We start from the raw sequence: 16325 nt of genomic DNA on the forward strand, positions 1-16325 counted from the left end.
TCAAATATTAATATTGACAAGAAAAATACTACAGAATAACTGTAGCGTTTTCCAGGATTCTTTTCAATACTGGCTGTGTAAGGGTTAGAATAGAATAGAATGCACGTTTTTTCATAATCTTTTCCTAAATCGATCCTTTGATTACTACCTTGTGAAATGCGTATATACCTGTTTTACTAATTGTTTCTGAATAAAAAATTCCGTGACAACCATCAACTCACGAGATCATTTGCTTTCAGAGTGGCGACGAGAAGCTGAGCAGTGGCTGGTACGGACAGTAGGATGCGAGATACGATAATCCTGCTTGCAGCATATTAAATTAAGCTTGTCAGAGTAAAAGCAGGCAGTCGGCGCAGATCCGCTCGGCTTTCACTCTGACATCATCCCTTTGATTTGCAGCAAGCAGGTTTGTTCTCGCATTCTAATGTCAGTACCAGCCCTTGCGCAGTTTCTCGCCGCCACTCTGTAAGCACCTTATAGTTAAGTTTGAAACAATACAAGCATGACAATCCACTCCATCTGTTATTATCACCGCCTACTAGGTCTTTATCAAATAGCTAATACCGGTACGAAGTTCGCTGCATTCTAATTTTATCTGGAACAAAAATAACTGTGGACTGAACCCGTGTTGCGTTCTCACTTCTCTGACACACCCTGTAGACCCTGTCATGTCGCCTATAAGCTCGGCTTTCAAAGGAGCGGAACGATTTAGGCACTCAACCGAATGAGTCGACGATAATACCGGCAGTTGGTCGATACCGAATGGACCGGAGAAAAGGTCGTCGATTGTTGTTGTTGTTATTATTATTGCTGTTGTTATTGTGTTTTCTACTATCCGCGCTTAGTTTATTTATATCATATGTTCGCATACCATTTTTATCGGTCGTGTTAATTGCGGAGGGGTGATTTTATCCCGCTTACCAAACGAGGAGGGTTGTGGGTGTTTTGACACCGATTTATCCCGTCAGACGGATTCGGACGCAGGCTGGCATTAGCACGCATTCAATTCCGCTTTCGCTTTGTAAGGTGCGTTTATTCTCGTGCGAAGGGAGAACCGAGCAGGGAAAAAGGTATTCCACCGTAACTGATCTAGATTTTCGGCGGTTAGGGTGCACGGGGGTGCAACACAATAGGCAGGGAAATTATATTCAATCAATGAACTGCTAAACAGTCATAATCTGTGTTCGGAACTGGCGGCGGCAGAGGGATGCGGCCGTTTATTAGGTTCATTATGTTGATCCTAATCGGCACCAAATGCGCATCGTGGCGTCGTGTTTTGGAATATGCTAGAATAATCTGACCTTGTTTAATTTGTGCTGTTACATTGAAAGAGTCTAACAATTGAAAAATTCACATACTCCTCACATTTCGTCAGCGTGACACAACTAATTGGAAACCAAGCGGGGAAACGAATAGTCGATTTTACGACCGGATGACCGAAACATAACCAGGATGGATGGGCAAAACGACAAAAACGTGAAACTTCATTACCTTCTTGCATGCGATGTGTGAAAAGCAAACAATGCCATCATTGCCGGCTGCCATTAAAATTAGTTCAAACAAAGGAATTCCTCGCAGCTCGCACGAGGTGAAGTCAACCGACGAACAACAACGTCCAGGGCATCGGATATGGGATGTGACGTAGTTTGGGTCTTTCCAGCGAATAGGTAGAGGGCCTTTCCGCTGCGTGGTAGGAGTCATGAGCGGAAAAAAGGTGCTTTTTACATGTTACGAGTGCACAGTACTGGGTAATACTGGCACGTAATAGCGATGATGCGATCAGGTTAGTCCAATAATACTACACGAATAAAGTGAATTGTTGCTTTGGTTTTTATCCAAAAATGATGAGAATCTTTTTTGTATTTTGTACAGTTGTGTAAAGTATAAAAACCTACTGATAAAATTTCAATTTTGAGAAGAGATGGGTAGAGGCATAATCGGAGTGAAGCAGAATACGCTCTAAACCAGCGGTCGTATGCGCAGCGCTAGGTCGTGCAGGCACACTACATTTTTTTGGTATCCATATATTCATAATCCTGGTTGATCTTCGCAATTAAGTGTTCTGCCTGAGCTAAACCGATATTTATACACAATTTCTCGCGTGGTGTAACTGTATGTATGTCACTTCCTTAAGATTAATATCCGTTATCACTTTTAATAACAGTTCGACGTCATGTACTGTAGATCACAGAGAATTTTGCTTAAAGTCAGTTGAAGTTATATTTTCCCGCTTTACAGGCGTTTTTATTTTCTATGGCTGGTTCATTCCACTGCGCAACCGGAGATGACGATATAATACTATTTGTGACGATCGTTTCGTTTTACTATTAGTATATTTTCCGTATGTTGCAAAAAGCTTTAAATTTCAATATCCCACCTGAAAAGATATTCATCTTCGCGGACTCCCAGAAACCTTTCACGGTCCTCTAGGGGTCCGCGGACCCCAAGTAGAGAATAACTGCTCTAGACTGTTAATTAAAATGTATTAATCAAACATGCGCGGAAGCTCTGAACTAAGATGTTGACTAACAGTGGACACCGTCCACATTGTCTCAACGAGAAACCTGTGAAAGCAGATTTCCGGCAGATTTTTGGATTCGTTTTCTGAAACTGCTCTCTCGGTCTCCTCGATGCACCACTATCGAGGCGTAATGCAGTACCCATCTTAAAACAATTGATGCTTGATGATGTTTGCAATACCGTCAAACCCCTAAACCTTGGGGAGGGACTAACCAAGTCCTACTTCGCAAAATATCGCGTGTGTATATAGCACACACTACTCAAATTTGTAATATTGTTCCGCTTTCGCTTCCATCTTCACAAAACATGCTGATGCTGAAAACATACTGCATATGCTTTAATACTCGACTACAATTCAATGGAGCTTAAGACTGCGGAAGCGGCCCACATACAGCTCCACCATTTGCGTTATGTTGTAATCAACACATTAAGAAATTCGGCCGAGGTAGAAAACTTCATCGTGCAGAACAACATGAAACGTCGATTATAAAAGCGAAATAGGCATCTAGCTACATCAGCACTAGCAACAAATATATAAAAAAAATAAAATTGTCCGTTGAGTCTTGTTGACGCTGTCGTTGGTCTTTAATGAGGTCCATTTTTGGCGGTAAAGTATTATCTACACGCTCCATTGCGACTTGCGGGTCAGGTAGTCTGGCTTCTCTCGCATTATGACACAGGGTCTTACCGTAATTGGTACTGATTGTTAGTTTCGAGATACTAGGGGAAGCAACAAATGATTGGTCAGCTGTCTGTGATTTAGCTGCAGGTGTCGGTGACAAGTTTTTAGCTGGTTCGGGGCCATGGTTTTCAACAGTGGGGCGCCTGATTACAGAATTGTCACGCAGGGATCTAATCGTGACATGTTATGAGCGTTGTTTGATTATAGGTTACGCCTTTGCAAATAATACTCAGATAAAAAGAATAAGTATCGTCACCCGCATATTCACAAAACGAACGCCGTTGGACACATCTGGATTTGTTTATCTAAGTGTTATTTATAACGGATACCACTTCTCCGTAGTTCGACACGATTGCTTCAATAAACTTCGTGCAAGTGTGTGATGCCAAGTCGTGTTAACGTGTCTCGATTTTATCAGCATCCACATACACGAGGATCTAGAATCGTAGTGCGTGTTGTTCTTTTCAAAGAATGTTTACTACCTCGGCTATACTTAGGAACGTTATCAGTAGCATGACATTACGTACATGGTATAACTGTATACGAGACACTTTCATGAGACCAAGCTCCATCTTCACCTTTAGTAACTATTCCACTTCGTGCAATGTTGGTTTGAAAGTTAATCACAATGGTATTGTTATTTTGTTGTTGTTTTTTTTTATTAATATAAGCTTTTACTTTTAAGGTCATTCACTCATCAATAAAAGCCGATTACAATGGGGAAGTATATATAGATTGCATGTCATTTTTTGGTTAAAAAAAATCCGATGTGATAGTGTGTCCGGATACTGTCTGGCTGATTTTGGGCGCAGAAAACCTCTCTAGCACCAGGTCCAGGAGTGGCAGGACGCTCACGGTTGAGGGTGTTGGACTCGGTTATGCTGACGAGGCTGGCACGGAAGGGGTGGGGGTGGGTGTTCTGGGGTGATGATGGGGGTTGACCGTTTCTTGATTCCGTGTAGTGTTGGTGTCGTTGTATTTGGCCATGGGCGACCTTTCAAGCGCCGAGGCGATTGGTGGAGGGCCTATCTTCTTGGTACTGTATAATTTTAGTGAAGTTGCGTTGGGTCATGGGCGAACTCCCCAAGGCCAATTCGTTGTGGCAGAGGGCCAATCAGGTCAGGTGGTGAGGTCTGTGAGTGTCATCATAGAGGCCTGCGTCTTTCATAGAATTTAACAAAAAAATCCTCCCTGACTGAATTGCTAAAGAGGTTGTCCCTGACGGAGCATTTTAGATCGTGTTTTTGCCGAAAGTCCTCGGATTACCGGCAGTTGGACAGTATGTGTTCGACTGTGCGGCATACGGGAGGTTGGTTGCTGAAGATGGTGTGTGCATGGGAGACTCTGATATTCCCGGTACGCAGTCGGCCGAGTAACTTCTGCTCCTTCCAATCGTCACGATCATTCCATTTTTCGAGGATCCCTTTGATTTTGTAAAAATGGATAGCCCAAGGAAAGGGTGCCGGAAATGCCCGGATTCCAACCCTAGGAATACGGAGAGGGAATCCGAGAAGATGACTGTAGCTGTGTCTTTGGATTTCCTAGATGACTTCCGCTATCGCCCTAGCCCTATCTAGGAAACCCTCGTTGTCTCATGTGGAGCCGTCAGTGTGTATGTGGTCGTGGTTCGAAAAACGGCGTTCAACGAGTTGGTGGTATGCTATAAGAGCGACTGTATCGGTGTGTGGTGCCCAAGCGTTCCAAGGGAGGGCCCATACTCGAGGTAAGAATGCGAGTTGTGGAAGGGGGAAGTCTTGCGAATGCTTTGGGGATACTTTGAGCGATTTCCGTGGCTATCAAGTTGTCGTCTCCGGATGTTCTTTCGAGGTCACTTAAGGCATCCTTCCAGCGCTGCGCATGGATCTGTGGCATAGGGGGACCAAGATAGGTTGATTCCTTCGCTGTTCCGCTCGATGTTTTCTATGCCGTAGTAGATCCGGCTGCGGATCAAAGATTTGCCGTTTATTAATGCCAGGTTGCGGTTGTTTTTTGGGTGTCGGGCGCATACTGCCTGGACGAGCTTTTTCTGCTTTGATCTAACGGAAGTGGGAATGAATGTTGTTTTAAAGTCCACTGTTATGCCGAGGGTGGTTGGTCCTTTACTATTGGTAATGGCCGTGTTGTCGATCTTCATTGGTTGGTCTGTTGTTCTATGGTGGGAAGTGCAGAAGTGGGAGTAGAAACTTTTTGGAGTGAAGATACGGAAGCCCACGGATGTTGTCCACTTTTAGACAGCGTTTACTGCTGTTTTCAGTAGGATCCGTATTCGGTCTTTGGTTTCTCCGGTAGCGACGAACAGAATGTCATCGGCGTAACCGAAGATGTGAACTCCCCCTGGTAAGCTGGAGAAGATCTATTTTAATGCTTATTAGGAAGAGAGATAGCACCAGAACGTATCCCTAAGGTACTCAGTTCTCCTACGTTCAGACTTCAGAAAACGTTGGATGTATGGGTCGAGGTTACCTTGAATCAGCGAAGGGTCGAGCGACCGGAGTACTTCTTCTAGGCAAACGGTATTATAGGCTTTGTCTACGTCGACTTGTCTATGTAGATTATCTTTGTTTGCGAGGCCTAGGAATTCTCCCAGGGATCCTAGGTAGGCTCCAGTGCCCTTTCGCTTCCGTAAGGCGTGCTGCATGCTGTGGCGTTGTTCGAAGATGGTAGCGAGCCGTTGGTTGACCATCCGTTCGAGCGTTTTCCCATGTGTTCGGGATCCTTGGATCGGAATAACGAGCGCCGTCCATACCAGTGGAGTTCCCGCGTACTTGCCTGAGGGCGTCAGTGAGCTCTGGTCCGATGAAGGGTTGATTCTAATCGTGGGATGAATCAAGCGAGCAATATGTGGGGGTGGATCAAGTGTGATTTTTTTTGCCCTGGAACTCATGATATAGGTTTATTTTCACCATTAAAAACTGTTCTACCACGTGGACTGTTGGCTTTAAAGTTAATCGCAATGGTAATTTCCCATAGCACCGACACTATTCTATTGCGTGGCTCATACATATCACTCCAGAGTTGCGCGCCGCGAGAATATACTGTTTGTGTAGTGGATAAGCAACAAAGCGGTATGTATAATAAGTTGTTTGCTGTAGGGATAGTTATAGTGTAGCGATTTTTAGCCAATCCAATCTAATGTGTACCGGAAGTAAGTTTATCAACACACAACCAAAATCTATTTCAGAATCATTAGTTTTCATCCCCACCGAAACAACAACCCAGGAACAAACCGGGGTGTCAAATTTCGTTTGTTTTTAATGTCCATTCGATTTCTCGAATTACTTCACCTTTTCACAAGTGGCACAAAACGTTACTTAAGTCCTGGACGGTACCGGTTTCGGCACGGGAAGCTCAGCCTGGCTTTGTCGTAAATGGTTGAACGGATGGATGGATGGTGGTTGGCATCTTCATCATCGTGTCGGTCGGTCGGTTTTGCTGACGTCGTCGTAAATGGACCACCCACTAACCGGGGTGTCAATATTTGCTCAGACCAAATTGAATTACTGCGTGATTATGACAAAAGATCCATTTCTTAAAGGGTACACCTCTTCAGCAGATTCCTTCTGTCCTTTTCTTTCTGCGTTGCCGGTGTTCGTATCCTCGTCGGGGCGTCTGTGTGTACCTGGGTGGGGTGCATCTGAGATCGAGCGAGCTGCTAATGGACTGCGCTGCCGGGCGGCGCTTCCTCCTTTCATCTCGTGACGCACCGAACCGGGGCCCACTTCAATGCCAGACATCAAAATTTCGAGAAAGAAAAAAAAAACCTTGAAAACAGAAAAGTTCACTTTTGGACCACGTTTTTTTCCTTTTTCATTTTTTCCGTGTCGCAGCCAATTGACGGTAAGACCCGTACCTCTGATGGTGCGCTGGTGATGGCGAAAAAAGGCAGAAAAATAACAAACCCAAAGGTAAACGAGCATCTCTCTTTATTGATTTTCCCAACTTATTCAAAAATAAATATTTGTCACCGCAAAGGAGAAAAAAAAATGTTTCGTGATAATAGTATGTACTGCCATTCTCTTTGCCGCAGCATCGTCGGCGGCCACCTTTTGCTCGGCTGATGGTGACTGCGTCGGCTGAGACAAAAGTAGGCGATGATCATCGTGTGCATCGCTGGTTGCTGTTCGCAACGGAGGGGCAAAATGTACGCAACTCAAACGAACTACACACACATAGTTTTACTTGAAACAAAAAGCAGACGTCAAAATTTTGCTTAAAATGTGCCTAGTGTAGCTAAAATTCTGGCCGCTAACGTTAAAAATGCAGTGAGTTATAAAAAACCGTTTCTCATCTTCGATTCGAATGTGAGTTGGAAACCATTACTTGTTTTTCGCGGTATGTGCGCTATTTTTTTCGGTGGGGAAATTGTTTTTAAGTTTTTAAAACAACTCCACGAAAAAAATCATGGGTTAGGACCGTGATTTATACTCGTGTACATTTAACGATTCTAACTAGGTTTTCTCTTGTAGTGCCTATAAGTGAAGCTCTAATTTTTCAAGGAAATAATATGCACAAACATGGCACTAAATTCGATTCTCGAATCTGAACTAAACTCAGGACAGATTCGGTTGAATCTGTCACTTTGTGTGGATTTTGGTAGCACTGTAGCAAACTCTACTTCGACCCATGCAACAAAATAAGCATCGTAGTAACCATGCACTAGTCCCTTGTACGAGCTTTTGCACCTCCGTTGCCCTGGACGATTTTAATTAATAAACAAAATATTGTTTACGCTGAAATTGGGTGTCCGCCGAAACAACCAGCGTCGGTGTTCGGATGCTCCGAGGAATTGCTCATCCCACGGGCAGCGATTAACGGAGGGATGCGTTTCGCCAACACAAACACCCCAAACCGGGCGGGAGACCATCATCCCGTATACATCAGCTCTGGTCTCAAATGTTTAACTTAGTATCGCTTGTTCTATCAAATGCCGGTGTGTGTGTGTGTTTGTATGTCTGTTTCTCTATTGCCGCTGGTTTTGTGCTTTTATATCTAATTAATTATTTTATTTGGTACTATTTACACAGACACCGGCGCCGGTGACGATGAAACCGGCGAAGCTCTGTTGTACCTCACCGACAGTGATTCTGCGACGGCGACGTCGTCGTTTGCCGGTGCTTATTTGAATTCGGCCACACACAAAATAGCGCAGCTGCTGCATCCCGGTTTGTTCTACTGTGAGTACATAAACTAAAGAAGGGGCAAGGGTAAGGGAAGTATTGTGCAATTGCACTCTTGCACAATACCGAGGCATCGAGCTTCGCGCGATTGTACTTCGGTGTCGCAAAATTTAAATGACAGCGATGTGAGGGCGGAGTATACAATAGGAATTAAAAGTAGGAAACCTGCTGCAAATAGAGAGAACGTGGGTACTGAATTGTGCTCTAAATATCAACTACGATATGCTAATATTGCTAATGCTATAATTTTTTGATTAATTCTGGTGAGACCGTTCCATTTTTTCTTTAAAACTCACACAACGGGGGAGTGTTGCAGAATTCCTTCTATTAGTCCCTTCAAACTCTAGCTGTCACAAAATAATAATACATTTACACAATCTCTACATTGGATTGTTTACCGCTTCCGAAATATGTACTGATAAAAATTGGGCCAGATACCGAGCGCAGACAGATTTGAAAAATATTTTCATCCATTTTTCGCGATTAATTTTTTTTTCTTTCCACTGTTCTTCATCGGAAGAATCTGTACTCATGGAAGCTTGTAACGATACGTGGTCATAAGCAACCTCATGCCTGTGATTTTCAGAATCCCCGCCTTGAATATCGAAACCATGTTCTTATCTTATTCAAACACACGAACGACGTGAGTTGGAAATATGCTTGCATAAATGATTCTGATTGTTGTACTGAAAAAAGCCGACGCATTGAAGCCCAAACAGGATTACCACTGGAGGTCAGTAATCCAACGCCGAAATGAAATGGTTATGCTGCGGGAAGTTGCATACCAGAGCCAGAAATTGTTTATTTGGTGCAGCAGGCCGGCGGATGACTCAATGTTGATGAAAGAATGGTGGTTGATTGGAACTTTCCACTACTGTAGAGTCGCAGCGTTAAAGGGCTCTTATAGAAAAGAATGACGTTTTTAATAGAGTGAATCATTTTTTTAATTTTTCGTGGTCATCACTATGTTGAATAGTTTTTTTTGAGTTTTCCTACTATATTAGCTGTAAAGCGGGATTCTCGGAAGAAGAATCACTCACTACAATTGCATACGAGACGGGAAATGTCACAGACATTACCCAATACCCACCCATCTTTTCTTTTCTCGGCAACGTTTCATATGCCAACAAAAGAAGCTGCAACTGGCGGGGGATATTCATGATCCTGGGCAGCGTTTCCTACCAGCTCCAATATTTCGTCGCTAACTGGACGGATGCTTCGGCACCGACACGCTCGCCATATAAACCCTACCAGATTGGATGCCACACTCGCATACGACCCCCGGGTTTGTACTCGGTTCAGTTTACGTTCGAAGCCAAATGGTCTGGCCATCGAATGAAATCAGTTTACTTCCATCGTTAAAGAGGTGGAGCTGCGAATGAAAACTGTTCAAGATTTGCGGCTGCATGTAATTAGCGGGAACCAAGCACGAACGAGCTTCAGTCAGATGATTTAAAATCGGGGTTTTTTCCCGTGTGTGCATGCTAATTTCGACCCGTCTAATACATGGTGAAGAGAAATATTTCAAAATTTAAATCTTGGTTTAATGATGTGATAGCGCTGATAAGGGCTAATTTATTTTCCAAAGAAAATGTTCTCTGTGTGGATGAGTTTTGTTTCAATTGTCCCCCGTTACTAGCACGGAGCTGTACAAGCTAATTATTACAGTCAGTCCACGAAAACGGATTAATCATAATAATCACTTTCTCTAGTAGAAACCGACCAAAATCACAATTCATTCTGTTCAAGATTTACGGCTCGTTTGCATGAAATTAGCGGTAACCAAACACGAACTGGTTTTGGTCGGTTCTTCGTTGTGTATGCTACTTCTAACATCAGAAATAAAAATGAATACTTCTGCTAGTAGCAGGTTATGACACAAACTGATTCATCCACCAGCCGTGTACAGCCTACAAATATTTCCATTTCGGTATTGTACAGTTTTTTAAGGAGACGCTCTAAACGGCTCAACATTAATGACAGTGAAACAAATATGTAGAGAGCCTAGATTTTAAAATTTTTCATTACTTAACTGTTCGGTTTGTGCACCATATTGGCGGCGAAAATACGAAATTTCGAATAGTTTTCGAAAAAAATTTCGAAACGGTTTTTCGTTATTAATGCATGTCATACATACTCTAAAATTTAAAACAACATTGCTGAACATATTTTCGACAAAATGGCGAAGAAATTGATTCAATCCAATTTTGAAAAGGGGCCCCTATATTGAAAGGTGAGTCGGTAGTCGCGACAAAACAATATAAAGGGAAGTGCTAATCTTGTTCATTTGCTAAACTTGGCGGATGTAGAAAAGAAAGAATTTTATTTTTCTTGCGCTTCCTAGTAATAGAACTAAGATATTCCCGGGAGTGACATTTAACACAAACTGGAATAGTCCTGGTAGGAAACCTAAGCAAGCTTCAGGATTGCGAAGTTTTAAATCCATACAGGAGCTCACAGCACTATCGAAGAAAGCGAAAGCCCAAAGAATTCACAATCTACAGCCACTTTACTCATGCAGATCCCCTTTAACTAGTCCTTACATCAATTCTCCAAACAGTAAAAACATTAACGGCCCCCGCTTGCAGCGATGTTATCCAACGATGGCGAGTTCACCGACCGAGGCCAGTACACTCAGGTTTTTTTACGCGGTTTTTTTTGCGCGGTATTTTTTACGCGGTTGTTGAAATTTACGCGGTTTTCCTTTACGCGGATTTTGAAATTTACGCGGTTTTCATTTACGCGGTTTTCATTTACGCGGATTTTGAAATTTACGTGGTTTTCATTTACGCGTTAAAAAAACCTGAGTGTAATATAATTACATTTTTACTTCCTTCGAACGACGAATACGATTTTCTCGCTGGCCTGAGCATCGAAGTCGTGGTTCAAGACCTGGAGCGACGGCAAACGGACAAGCCTGGTACTCGCGATGGGATAAAGAGGGTTCTGAAGCTCGAGCACAATATGTTGTTAGCGTGGTGGTGAAACAACGAAAAAATTGGAACAGTATACAGTTCCAGACAGCGAGTTTAAAAAGGCCGGTTTGCCGAGGGTTTTTCCGAGAGAAATATTGATGAATTTTCAATGAAATACTGTTAAAAGAATGCGTAATGGAAATGAAGCGAACGAAAGTGAGTAATATTCGGCGCGATATCCAGACGATTTTTTCGATGATGGAATTATCAGTCATGCTAAAAAAATCTGAGAGGCCAGACAAAATAAAATTCATCCAATTGAAGAATCTGTCTGACTCTGCAAAGAGACGTTTGTTTAGTTTATTCTGTAGATTTCTTGTGCAGAACATTTTGTCACGCGACTGGATACAAGTGAGAGTGATTGATATCGATAAACTTGGAAACAGGCCTCCGCTCACAATTCGTATCGGCCGATTGAAAAGTTAGTAGTTTAAGTTTCTAAGGGCCGATTTCTTCACCCTCGCTATGCGCTTAAGCCAGGTTTAAATGTACTGGTAAACCTGGTTTAAAAGTTAAGCGAGGGTGAAGAAATCGACCCTAAAGGACTTATTTAAGAAGTATAGAAAGTTGTACTTTTTCCACCATCTTCATATTTCACGGTTTTTGCAACACTATCTTTTTGTTTTTTATCAAAACAACGAAAAAATTGGGGCGGTATACGGTTTTAGTCAAAAGTTTTAAGAAAGCAGTCATTGGCATCGGTTTGCCAATGGTTTTTCGAAAGAAATGTCGAAGAATTTTTCATGAAATACTGATTAAAGAATGCGTAATGGAAATGTAGCGAACGAAGGCGAGAAATATTCGACGCGATGGGTTTTTTGACTGAAGCCCGGGCTCTGTTCCTAAGTAGCATATGTGTAATCGTAAAACTTCACAATTGATCTAAATTTTTCGATGATTGAACTAGAATAATACTCCTGGGCCAGGCAAAATGAAAATTCATCTTATTAAAGAATCTTCCCGACTCTGCAAGGAGACGCTTGTTGATTTTCTTCAATAGGTTTCTTGTAACGAACATTGCTTCACATGACTGGATACGAGAGTTAGTGAAACCCACAAACTGAGAATCCAGCCTCCGACCGCAATTCGTATCGGCCGATTGAGGGTTTAATTGAGCGGGCATTTTTTGGGAACAAAAAAGGCCGTTTTTTCGAAAGCCCTTACACAATCTTCATGAAAATCAATTAATGTACTCGGACCGTCGTTAGAATATTACTGATTGATGTTCATTCAAATTTTGCCAACGGCATGGAAAATAACTGTTTTTTTTTGTTTCCAAAAATTGCCGCTTTTCGAGGCTTTTTCAGTTCAATCTTAAGACATGTGTTTCTCAATCGATTTAAAAAAAATATGAAATTTTAAATCCAGCAACTAATATATGGATGCAGTGAATCATTTGCAATCCCTAAAATAGAACGAAATAAGTCAACAAATAATATATGTATAGCGAAAAAGCCCTAGCCCTGTCACCGCAGTATCTTTAATTCTCTCCTGAAATCGTTTCACAGTCAACCAGAAATTCCCGTCACGTCCACAAGTCATAGAAAATGACGGTGACAGTACTCCGCAGCGCAAGCGGTCCATTTCTTCCATACTCAAGCAAAAGGGGAAACGTGTCCTGTTTGCTTAGCAGTGGAAAAGTTAAGGTACGATAGCAACCAAAAATTACGCCGTCGGACCTATTTTTTGCCATAGCTACAAATTGCGCGAGCATCGGAGATGCAGAATGCATTCTCACACATACACACACTCATCCGCGCCCAAAGTTTTGCGAAAACATGACAAAGGTAAAAAGTCAACCGTGCTAACGACGACTGCAGATAGATAGTAGGCGCTGCCGCATTCCCAAAGAATGATCCTTATTGCTAGGGCGGCCCAGCTACTGCAGCTGAGTAGGTTTCTTCCCGATTTCGGTACTGCATTGCACAGGACGCTAGGATGGGGAGAAACATGATCCTTCGCACAAAGTTTACCTACGGTACACATCCGCATTTGCTCTGGAATGCCTATACCAGTGCACCATCCGGGTACGGTTGGTGTCCCCCGCAATAGTCAGCGAGAAGGATATTTTGCGCGTGAGAACGAAAAGACTCTGTCGCAGTTTCCTATTTTCAGCGAAATCACACAATCAACCTACTTGAGCCTTTATGCTTTTTTTCTAACTCGCGGACGTGAACAAGGTGGCGCATCCAGTCGTGGAAGTCATTCCGGTGATTGTATTACGGAGCGTATGGTTCCGACTTGACTGCAACGCCCTACGAGAGCTAGTTCGTTTGTTGGCACGCTCTGTGAGTGCGGATATGCACATCATCATAGGAGATAAAGGTTTCAAGTCAGGTCCTGCGAGTGATGCAGCAAGACGGAAGAAGACAGAAAGAGGGCAAAGGAAACGCGTTGCTACCGCGCTGCATTGCAACAGATAAGACCTACTGCGATGAATACGACGACGACGACGACGATTCTGACGGAACCGGCGCCGCCGACGGACGACGAGAAGAGCGTTGTTGATGAGATGTAAAGAAGAGGCGCATAGTAGGCACAGGCACGATATTTGCGCAGCTACGACAAAGTGTCAGGGAGAAGTCTATGCGGAATGTTTGCAATTTGCACACGGAATTTCGGAGTCATTTCTTTGTTATCTTTGTGATGATGCGACGAAAATTTGCTGAGTCTAGGCTGTTGCAAAGGTGCACTAAATGAATAATTGTGACATTTTCCGTTTGTTCAGTACAGGCGACTGTGAGTTTGCTCTACTTCTTGTATCCCATTGAAAACCTGGTTGTTTCTTTGTACTAGGAAATGTAAACTAACTGGCATTGTAAAGACGTGACACCGGGAAGTAAAAATAAATGGAATAAGTTAACAAAACGTACTTCTGTCAGCCGTTGACATTTTCGTTAACCTAAAAACTGACTGTTTGAACTACAACAGCACCGAACCGATTCCAAATCAAGCTAAAAACTTCGTTGCGGTAATAAAATTACCAACTCGCCAACGCCGGGCGGAAAGAGTTGCCAAGCTTCAAAAATCTCCTTTTAATGAAATAAAAACAAAAGTCCTACCCGAAAAGTAATTAAAATTTACGCTCCGGTGGTGCCGCACGTCGTGTACAACTTTGCATTTTCTAGAACGAAGTCACGAATTCAATTAAAAATTTATCCTCGCTGCTAACCCCTTTCTTCACTCGTCGAGGGCTGCTGCTGCACCGCGCTTGTCGCCGTCATATCGACCGGAGCCCAGAACAACGTCGTCGTTGTCGTCGTGTGTCGGATGGTAAAATCAGGGCAGTCTACCAACCGATGGGCGTACAGGAACGGAACAACTCTTTCGATTAGACGATGGCGGATTTTTCGGGAGTAATTTTCGCCATTTTTTTTTTGTAATCATGACACGTTTTAATTAAAATTTTCACCTTCCTGCTACAGCGCAAAGCTGATTATATTATATAAGTATGTATACCGAAAACAAATTTATTCATAGTCTCTGACAGCTACTACAGCTTTGACCCACCAACTCCCGTTCCGTGTAGTAGAAAGCTTCACATTCGCGCATAAATTACTCTTTGATAATGCGTTGATTGCGTCGATGGACCCGCGCCAGCAGGCTGTGCCTTTTCGACAACTCAAGAGTGCACATCACAGGAGCCCTTTTGATGGCTTTTGCTGTTCATTACGATAATGGGGCGACACGTCGGTCGCGGCAAGGATGCAAAGTAGGTACTCATCATTACACCGATCGTCGTCGTCGTTGTCGTCGTAGTAGTCGTCGTCGTCTAGTCAACAGATCAGTACCATAAATAGTTCCATTTTACCTGTCGCGGTAAAGATCAAAGCCAAAGCCTGCTATGGTTGCCCGCCGGTTAGCCCTTTCAAGCCCGGGTTGGTACTAAAAAGCCGAACCATTCGGGTCTGTCTGCTGGGTTTGGTTCCTGAGGCGTACGCCTCGTGGATGGATTTCAAAGGGTGCTTCAACTAGCAGAGACCATAATTTTAATAAGTGACGACACAGCGCGAGTATGTAATCAGGTACTCTACGGGGACAAGCTTTTGCATGCCGACCAGCTTATTTGCATGCACTCTGCGATGCATGCACACACACTTGGGGTAGTGAAGGTTTTAATGGCTTTTCATAGTCGATGGTTAATGCAGGTGGAAGATGTTTTGTGATAGGTAGGAAAAATCGATTTTTTGAAATATGCGTAAAATATCGGACAGAGATGTAAATTAAATTATAGTTTGTTTTCGGGATATATTCAACATATAGTTTTTTAATCTATGTGCTTTGGCAAGCAAGTGATGTTAGATTTTGAACATTAGTAGCACTCGTGCCAAATGACAATTTCTTGCATTATTTGATCAAAAAGAGTTACAACAACTTTGTACTGCAAAATGTTCATTCGAAACAACATGTTTGGAAAGAAGATTGTTTTCACAGTTCCATTTTCGCTTCATGATGATTTTGATTATCCGATTTTTCAGCTTTCGATTTTCTAGTGTACTCGCTTTTACCGACATATTCATTTCCTCAATTTTCAGTTCCTCATTTCACAATTGGCCTATTTTCCAACCTTCCAATTTTCCGATTTTACAATTTTCAACTCATCAAATTTTTAATATTTTGAATCTTCAAATTCAAAATATTTTCGTATTTTCTAAATATTCAATGTTCTAATTTTCCGATTTTTCAATTTTCCAACTTTCCAATTTTCCAATAATCCAATTTTCCAACATTTCAATTTTCCAAACTTTTAATTTTCTAATCTTCCAACTTTCAAATTTTCAGATTCTCAAATTTTTAAATTTTCAAATTTTCCAATTTTCAAATTTTCAAATTTTCAAATTTTCAAATTTTCAAATTTTCAAATTTTCAAATTTTCAAATTTTCAAATTTTCAAATTTTCAAATTTTCAAATTTTCAAATTTTCAAATTTTCAAATTTTCAAATTTTCAAATTTTCAAATTTTCAAATTTT

The 16325-nt window shown here is 42.2% G+C and overlaps 1 pseudogene; it reads right to left on the reverse strand.

Moving 5' to 3' along the window:
- LOC131693377 (probable aminopeptidase NPEPL1) overlaps window positions 1–6086 on the reverse strand; it is a 65998-nt pseudogene extending 59912 nt beyond the window's left edge.
- Window positions 6087–16325: the final 10239 nt, after the last annotated feature.

The sequence above is a fragment of the Topomyia yanbarensis genome, chromosome 1, assembly GCF_030247195.1.
Source record: "Topomyia yanbarensis strain Yona2022 chromosome 1, ASM3024719v1, whole genome shotgun sequence".
NCBI lineage: Eukaryota > Metazoa > Arthropoda > Insecta > Diptera > Culicidae > Topomyia > Topomyia yanbarensis.